The following is a 9,483-nucleotide window of genomic DNA, read 5'->3' as shown; positions in this document are numbered from 1 at the left end:
CTGGGCTCTCTGTCTGTCTGAGGTCTCCCGGAGTCCACTAGGCTGACGGGATCTGTCTCTGTCCTCTCTAGGGATGAGGTGGAGAAGCGTTATGGATGGCAAGCTCAGTAAGAACATGTCCGGGCCGCTTCTACGAGATCGCCAGCAGGGTCATGAAGGCTCTGGTCAACAGGAAGATCACGGTGCCCGGAAACTTTCAGGGGTAAAGCACACAAGCAGATGCGCTGTGATTGAACTTGACTTTTTTGTTTCATCAGGGGGTGGATGATATACAGGCAGTTTTTTCTATTGCAGAGCAAATAATAAGAAAACTGGTTAGTCGTTATAATCCGTTAATGTGTAGAGAGTAGAATAACATATATATTTACTATATATATATATATATATATTATTATATTTTATATATATATACTTACTTTATATATATATTCCATTTTATATATATATATATTTGATTATATATATATATATTTATATATATATATATATATATATATATATATATATATATATATATATATATATATATATATATATATATATATAAAATATATATATATAAATAAAATATATATATAATTTATTTCACCAGTAGGTGGCAGCAGGTCCCTGTTTGAATTAATGATTCAAGTGAATCGCTCCAAAGCAAATGATTCTTTTAGAAGAGCGGCAGGTGTTTATAAACGAATCATTGACTCAGTTTGTTCAAAAGCAGATTCGCTCGGGATCGTAACGCCTGGTCCAGGTTTGATTGGAACTTTTAGTCTGCAAAAATCGCTCAATATTAATCTTCCTGTTTGGCTAACTGCGTATAAAATGAATATTACATTCGCTACCGATTAATAACATTCAGGAAAACGGCACTGTAGCTTTTTTGATACCAAGTGTATAATATCTTCTGAATGTATAAAAACAATCTTGAATTATGGGGGCATTTTAACGGCATCCAACAACTTTATTTATTTATTTTTTTGGGACATACTCAGTGCAAGCTCACGATGATTATGATATTGTTGCAAATGCTATATCACAGCCTTTTTTTTTTTTTTTTTTTTATTTTGCACCAAATATCTGTTATAAATTGAGAACTAGGTGTGGATAAACATATTTGTAACCCTGGAGCACAAAAGCAGTCTTGAGTGGCACAGGCGTGTTTATAGTAAACAAACAAGAATACATGGTATGGGTCAAAATTATGCATTTTTCTTTTATTCCAAAATCATTAGGATATTAATTAAAGACCATGTTTCATAAACATAATAATTTTTCATTACTAATATACATTGCTAACTTTAAAGGACATTTTCTTATTTTTTTATAAATTTTTTTTTAATTTTTACATTTTAATTTTTTTATTTACGCACATAGTTGTATTTTAGCCATATCCTAACAAACCATATATCAATGGAAAGATTAGATATTCAGCTTTTGATTTTACACAATTGACTGGTTTTGTGTGTTCATGGGTCATATATTATTGTGTCAAGATGAGAAGACGAGCTCATTAAGGTGTGTGTGTGTGTGTGTGTGTGCGCGCCGCAGTCACTCAGGCTCTCAGTGTATAACGCAGCGTGCTGTGCAAGGCGAGCTCTGGCTGCTGTATCCTCTGGAGCGAGGCTTCATCTACGCACAAGCCGCCGGTTCACCTGCGCCGAGGAGATCTCCTGCGCCAACTTCGCCAGAGGAACCACCACCACCCGCCTTCGACTTCCGAGATCGAGACCAAGCAGAACAACCAGTACACCTTCAGCAACATCGAGAGGTAAGCCGCAGCCTCCCGCAGCAGAGGACCTCAGCGGGCAGAGAGCGATAACGCGCTTTTCTGTCTCCCGAGGGAAGAATACGGCAAGCTCTTCGACTTCGCCAACGCCAAGAAGCTGAACATCAAGAACAGAGGGTTTTAAAGAGGTGAAACGTTTAATAAGTGCTGTGAAATGCATATTTCTACTTTAATGAATCTAGCTCAAAACATTCAGTTTTTCGTAAATATGTTTTTTTTCAGTTTAGCAAGGAATAATCGAAAGTGTCAAAAACGTTTATAATGTTACAGAATGTTTCAATTTAATAATAATGAATAAATGCTGTTATTTTGAACTCTGTATATCCAGAGAAATTATAAATGCATGGTGGTTTCACTCAGCGGTAAAAGCGATATTGACACAAATAATATTTATATATATTTTTAATTTATCGATAACGCATATTTTTGTTACTGTGCCGTTAGCTCACGTTTTGATATTCTTCATATTCTGTGTTGAGGTCAGTTCACAGTAATACAAATTTATCTTTTTCAGTAAGTTTTTAAATGGACTTTATGGCCATTTTTCATGAAAGTCTGCATTATTTTTGAGTCACGGCTGAAGGACGACGATTGTTTAGCGCAGAGAACAGTTATCCTCAAGTGCGGTTACAAATACCTTTTAACATATTAAACATGAAACGCTTGAATGCTGTTATTTTAAATGTGAAATTAAAAGCACCAGTAGGAGGCAGCATGTCACTCTGCTAGTTTCTCTATAATTATACTACGTTTAATAATCAGAAATGTTTCCTACAGCAGCAAATCAGGAATAATGATGCTGGAAATTCAGCTTGTGCAGTTCAGCAGATACTCTTTTTAATGTTTCAAATGGTTGTTTTTACTGTGTTTAAAAGCAAATGTTGGATGCTCTGATTGTCACTGAACGTCCTATGACACCCCAGGCTTCACCCTGACATTATTTCTGCTGGCGTCGGTCTGTGCAATTAGGGCATGAAAGGAGCCGATTTGCCACAGCGACTTTGATGAGGACCAGCACGACGCTTTACCTGGAGAGGATGAAGCAGGAGGGCAAGATCCGAGAGGAGGGAGACGGCAGCGATTTAGTCGGAGGGAGACAGCGGTACTGGACCCTCCAACACAACACCTGCTTTTACCTCAAACATGTTTAAAGCCATCGCTAACTGCATCCTATTAATCATCTCACGCAAAACCGAGGTGCACTCGCAGTATGTGCCAAAAAAACTACTTTATATCGCGCTTTTGAGTTTTCTGCAGAACAATCTGTTTTTATTTGATTGTTCTGTTAAAGTGTACTACTTGGGGTATTTAAGTTAAAAGTGAATGAACGTAGATATCTAACAGTCAGATAATGCAGTAGTGAGCGGTTTTTTAAACTAACAAGAAAGTTGTGAGAACTCACAGGATGAGTTTATAGAACACTGACCTCTTATATTTCACAAGATAGTGGAAGAAGAGAAGAGAGGTTAACCTTCACAAAATGTTGGGTGTCAGTATCACAATATTATCTTTGGCTACAACACACTGTCCAATAGTTTGTGTGTGTGCGTGTGTGTGGTGCGTGTGCGCGCGTGTGTGTGTGTGTGTGTGCAGTGCGTGCGTGTGTGGTGTAAGTGTGGCGCTGGTGTGTGTGCAGGTGTGTGCGTGCGTGTGCTGCGCAGCTAAGGTGTGTGTGTGCTGCGCTGCAGCGTGTGTGCGTGTGTGCGTGCGTGTGTGCGTCTTGCGTGTGTGTGCGCGCGTGCGTGTGCGTGGCAGGTGATGCGCTGCGCAAAGGCAAGGCGCTGCAGGTGCGTGCGCAGTGTGGCGCGCGCAGGCAAGCGTGGCAGGGCTTAGCAAAGATGTGCATGCAAGGCGTGTGCGCGAGTGTGTGTGCGTGTGAGAGACAGAGAGAGAGAGAGACAGAGCGTGCGGTGTGTTCTACGCCAGAACATAGACTCTTTAAGTGATTGTATGCTAGGACTTCTGAGTCTAAAGCGCTTCATTAAAAACTCTCGCCAGTGTTTGTAGTTTGAGTCGTTAATATTAATTATCTTCCGTAGATGAGTCTTTCAACCCTGGAGAAGAGGATGACGACGCCCCAGAAGAAGAGTAAGACATTTAAACCTCCTCTTCTCTTTGACGGGCAGTCTGTCTTTTCGGTCTGATGATGTAATGTTGTCTGCAGGTATGACAGCAACGCTTCGAGAGCGACAGCAGGCAGATGATGGAGTGACAGCGAGAAGAAAGCAGGAAGAAGAAACGGAAAAGAAACCCATAAGAAAGTGGTGAAGGAGAAGAAAGAGAGGAAGCCACGGAAAGAGGTCAAATATACATCACTCATATCAATACTCATAGATGAAAGGCATCAGAGATGCTGCAGTCTGATAAAACCCTTAACCCTTTCATGCATGAATTATTCAATCACTAATTAGACATGTTTGTTTTTACTTTCAGATCAAATTGTGCCAATAACGCTTTGGTCAGTGTATCTTATCAGTGTGCTCTGCAGTGGGCATCATGCATGATAGGATTCATTTGTTTAGTGCACAGAAAATGAAGCACTGGCATTAGGAACACTGTATTAACCCTCTCCTCTCTCTCTCTCTGCTCTCTCTCTCTCTCTCTTGCTCTCTCTCTCTCTGTCTCTCTCTCTGTCTCTGTCTCTCTCTCTCTCTCTCTCTCTCTCTGTCTCTGTCTGTCTGTCTCTCTCTCTCTCTCTCTCTCTCTCTCTCTCTCTCTGTCTCTCTCTCTCTCTCTCTCTGTCTCTCTCTCTGTCTCTCTCTCTCTCTCTCTCTCTCTCTCTCTCTCTCTCTCTCTCTCTCTCTCTCTCTCTCTCTCTGGCTAACAGGAAGAAGGTGAAGGACGCCATGGCTCCAAGAGGCCGATGAGCGCTACATGCTCTGGCTGAACGGCAACCGAGAGCCAATCAAGAGCTGCAGAATCCTGGGATATCAGTCACCGAGATCTCCAAGAAGGCTGGAGAAATGTGGAAGCAGCTGAGCAAAGACCGCAGAAGAGGCCAGTCTAAATCCAATCTTATTCTGCCTGTAATTATTTGATGTGGCAGACAGCGATAATCGGCGGAAGCTCCTGATCGTAAACGATCTTGTTTATTTGAGCTTGGCGTCTCTTGTGTGTTTTTTCAGGAGTGGGACAAAAAGCTGAGGAGGCCAAGAAACAGTACGAGAGAGCCATGAAAGAGTACAGAGAGAGCGGAGAGGAGGAGCGCGCCTGCTGCCAAGTGAGTGAACATCTGTCAAACACAGCAGGACTTTAAGATATCTCACTATATCAGACCAAATATTCAAAAGTTTGCATCGTTTATTCTGGCTGGAAATTGTCTTCTGTTGACTTTTCAGCATCTTTATCTGGTTTTCAGTCTTCATGAAATCATTCTAATATACTGATTATTAATAAATGTGGAAAACAGTCCCATTATATATTAACCCCTAAAGGTGTCCGCTGTACTTTTTTGAAAAAATGCATTTAATGCATCTTTCTTTGTCGTGTTCTTGCGCCTTTTTAGAGAAAAAGAAGAAGAAAGGAGGAAGGTGGAACCTAAGAAGAAGAGGAGGAGAGAAGGAGAAAAAGAAGGAAGGAGAAACGAGAGCTTTAAGAGCAAAGAGTTCATCTCCAGCTAGGAGAGCCTGCCTGAGTCGGATCACGGCAGAGGCAGCAAAGCGCAGTAGGTGTGTGTGTGTGTGTGTGTGTGAGTGTGTGTGTGTGTGTGTGTGTGAAGAGTGTGTGTGTGAGAGTGTGTGTGTGAGGAGTGTGTGTATGTGAGAGTGTGTGTGTGTGAGAGTGTGTGAGGAGTGGGAGAGAGTGTGTGTGTGAGAGAGTGTGTGTGTGTGAAGAGAGTGTGTGTGTGAGAGTGTGTGTGTGTGTGAGAGAGTGTGTGTGTGTGTGTGTGGGTGGTGTGAGTGTGTGTGAGTGTGTGTGAGTGAGGTGTGTGGAGTGAGTGTGTGTGTGAGTGTGTGTGTGAGAGGTGTGTGTGAGTGAGAGTGTGTGTGTGAGGTGTGTGTGTGTGAGAGTGTGTGTGTGTGAGTGTGTGTGTGTGAGAGAGTGTGCGAGAGAGAGTGTGTGTAGAGAGTGTGTGCGAGAGAGTGTGTGTGAGAGAGTGTGTGTGTGAGAGAGAGGTGTGAGTGCGAGAGTGTGTGTGAGGCGAGTGTGTGCGCGTAGAGAGTGTGAGTGTGTGTGCGCGAGAAGTGTGTGTGTGAGTGTAAAGTGAAAGTCTGCGGTGTGTGTGTGCTCTGCCGGAGTCATTTAGCTGTACTCTCATTTAATCTGTTTCTCCGTCACAGGCTTCTGAGGACTTAACGACGATGAAGAGGAAGCGGCGCCCACTCCCGCCAGCTCGAGGACGAGTCTGGATCTGACTGAAGATCACTGACAGCACAGAGACTTTTCCACATCTCAGGTTTCAGAACCGATGCGTGACTGACCAAGACTTTCCTGTAGCACATTTTACACCTATTTTTCCATTCAGACTGAGAACCTGGAAATAGACTGGGTAACGTTTTCCCCTCCGCTGAGAGCTCTCTATTTTTTTTTTTTTTTTTCAGTAGACGAACATAAATCTGGGAAGTGTGGATAGATCTACTTGTAGGGGTTTCGCCTCTTTTTTTTTTTTTTTTTTTTTTTTTTTTTTTTTTGGAAAATGGTGAGACTGCACTTCAGTAAATGTTTCTGGATGACATGTTTTGTACTTAAGTTATCAAAAATACCATCACTGTTTTGCAACAAAAGTTCAGTGAGTGATTCTGTGTCCCTGCGCTTGTGAAAGTAGTCATGTGATCGATCACGTGGACGCCCCGGCTGAAGAAACCTGATTGGCTGTATTTGAAATCTCCTCCTGTAACACCCCTGTTTTAAATGTCCTAAACCACTGGACGTTCACTAGTGCACTCATTCAATCCCACAATGCATCGCAAAAACAAGTGTGCAGCCTGTGTTTTCATTCATCCTTCAGGTAACAAACCGACGACTCAGAGAGATGAATTCATCTTATAGTTTTGCATTTGCCGTGGTGATCAACATTTATGCTTAGTAGTAGATGTGTAGGAAGTGAAAGAACATTTTTAAATATCTTTTGCTAAAATTAGCTAAATGACCAAAATAAAAACTTCCCATCGCTGATGAACACCAACATGCATCGACTGCAAGGAAATCAATATATATACAGTATGTGAACAAAACTAACAAAATGACTGTACAAAACATTTTTTTATTTAGTGCCATACTAAGATATTTTAAGCAAAAGATGTTTACATATAATCCATAAACTTGTTAACCTGGATTTTTTTTTTTTGTCATGATGTCTTTGTTCTGAAGAGTTAAACTGAGCTGTTTTTCAGAAGCATCCTCCATGTCCTGCTGATTCTTCAGTTTTCCAGCTTCTTTGCATATTTTAACCCTTTCCAACAGTGACTGTATGATTTGAGATCCACTTTTTCCACATACAGGATGGTTTAGTGGGACTCAAACATTCACCGATGCATTAAGAGCCGGGGGGTGAAAACTTTTGAACAGCATGAATAAATGTATTTTTTTCTATGTAGAACTGCTCTCTTCGAAGCAGCAGAAGATACTTGCATACTTTCTGGAACACAAAATAAGTTCAATGTACCTTGGATCTTCAAATTTAAAACGTTTTTTGTCTTAATGCGCTCTGCTTACTTTCTGGAGCATCAGTGGGGGAAAAAAGACTCTGCTAATCGATAACTAATGCATTCTGTAGTACCTCCTGAAGAACTAATATTAAATATCTACTAGTTAATAACTACTTAAAATGACTACTGATGAACAGTCATACTCAAATTACACTGAGTTGTGAAATGTTAATAGTAAACCGCAATGAAAATGCAGTTTTAATGAATTTTATAGCGGTTTTGCCGTGTGTAATGAATTGTTTTTTGTAAGAAGAATCAGGAAGGCAAAGACTGAGGGAAAGTTGATGTGTATATATATATATATATCTGTTTCACCGGAGATGTCACTCACGCCCTTCTGCTTTCTCACCCTCTTTATGCACAGCTATAGTCATGTAGTAGTGTTTTTTTAGAAGTTGTTTTTTTACTTCTAATGATTTTGAAAATGAACAGCCTTCTTTATATCTTTACTGACTAATATTCCATTGGGATATGTGTACTTTTACTCAAGTGCTTGATTTGTGGCCTCAACCTGATTATTATTATAGTGACTATTTATATATAACTGCTCAATAGTTATTATTATTTGAGCTTTAACTATAGTAGATAACTAATGCATTAGTTATTGATTGTCGAAATTGATCAGTAGACACAACTTGGGTGTTAATGAATATTACCTTGTTCTTGAATAATTCCTTATTAGTTATGCAATAAGAAACCGAAAGTGTTAACAAATACGCTTAATTATGATTATAAAAACGTTTGATTTAAAAACGGTAAATGCATGTTACCGTAATTTTATTTTGCATGCAGACAATGATTTAAAGTCCACGATAAAGTCTGATTTCTGCTCAGAGATAACGCACAATTCTCTGTGTGGTCAGAACAGCTGTCGTTAATGTGCTTTGATGCAGCCTGTTTTGTTAAAAGCGCTATATCAAAAAAACAACCACAAATTCTATTGCGTTGAATGCATCGTTCTCATTTTTGGCGCCAGAGCCTTTTGCGATGTTTCTGGTCATTCGCCCAGGGGCCTGACACCCATCAGACCGCCGGAAAGAGTGCTTTGATGATGGAAATAAAAACGCAGGTGCAAGAGGTTAACACTAAGATCGGGCAAACAGAACACATTAAGAGGAACCAAATGAGAGGAATGTGGAGGCGGTTCACCACATCACCTCTTTAGAGCAATAAGCGTTTTAATATTAGCGCATGTGTGCTCACCGATTATATAGAAACAGGAACTGAGATCTCAACTGATGTTCGTTCTTTTCACAGGCAGGCGCTTCAAACAATGCCATACCTCTCACTTTCTGTTTACGGTTTAGTCGAACGAATATTACGTTCAGTGGATTTTCGGCTCATTTAAAGCCTTATTGAGATACAAATAATACATCATTCAATTTTAGCATCGCTTTTTTCTATTTGCATCCGAGGTTCGGCTACGTTAGAGGTGAGGGTTACACTGAGGCTTCCTGAATCATTCACGCTGATAAATAAAGAGTAGTTAACCCCAATCACGATGATGCTAACCGCAAAGCTACCGGATTTTGCTCAATGGTTATGCTTAATGCGATTGCCTGATTTTTATTTATTCCTACCATAATAAAACCAACACATTTCTGTAAAGTCTGCTTGTCACGTGTTTCGCCTGCTGGTGTCTTCTTTGCCCTACTCTCTGTCTTCAGTTGATAGATTGTTCAGGTGTGTTCAGTTAATTATATCGCTTACTTTGTACTATTTGGGTTCCTGTTAAAGCCTCAGCATCTTGTGTGGTTAAAGTCTATTTATGCCTGTCTTTTTTAAAGACTCAAAGTGTCCATTCTCATCCATGACACGCCTACTATCTTTTAATTGAATTGCTTTGATTTTGAAGAGTTCAGATGCAAAAAGCCTGTAACTACATCTGCATTCTAAAATGAGCCTTTCCTCAGGCCATATATTTGTCTGTGATAGATTTACTTCAAAACCGAACAGGTATTCTTAATAAATCTTATGACTCGGCCCACACTCCCTGACCATTTATTTGTTTTAGACCATGCATCATTTGCACATATAAAGATAACATTAAAAATA

The 9,483-nt window shown here is 40.2% G+C and overlaps 1 pseudogene; it reads left to right on the top strand.

Annotated features, from left to right (window-relative positions):
• The window catches only part of LOC122335344, a 16,465-nt pseudogene extending 10,282 nt beyond the window's left edge, over positions 1–6,183 (top strand).
• The last annotated feature ends 3,300 nt before the right edge of the window (positions 6,184–9,483 follow it).

The sequence above is a fragment of the Puntigrus tetrazona genome, unplaced genomic scaffold (assembly GCF_018831695.1).
Source record: "Puntigrus tetrazona isolate hp1 unplaced genomic scaffold, ASM1883169v1 S000000765, whole genome shotgun sequence".
Taxonomy (NCBI): Eukaryota; Metazoa; Chordata; class Actinopteri; order Cypriniformes; family Cyprinidae; genus Puntigrus; species Puntigrus tetrazona.
Note: the sequence above shows the minus strand (reverse complement) of the source record. Positions and strands in the feature narration are given on the sequence as shown.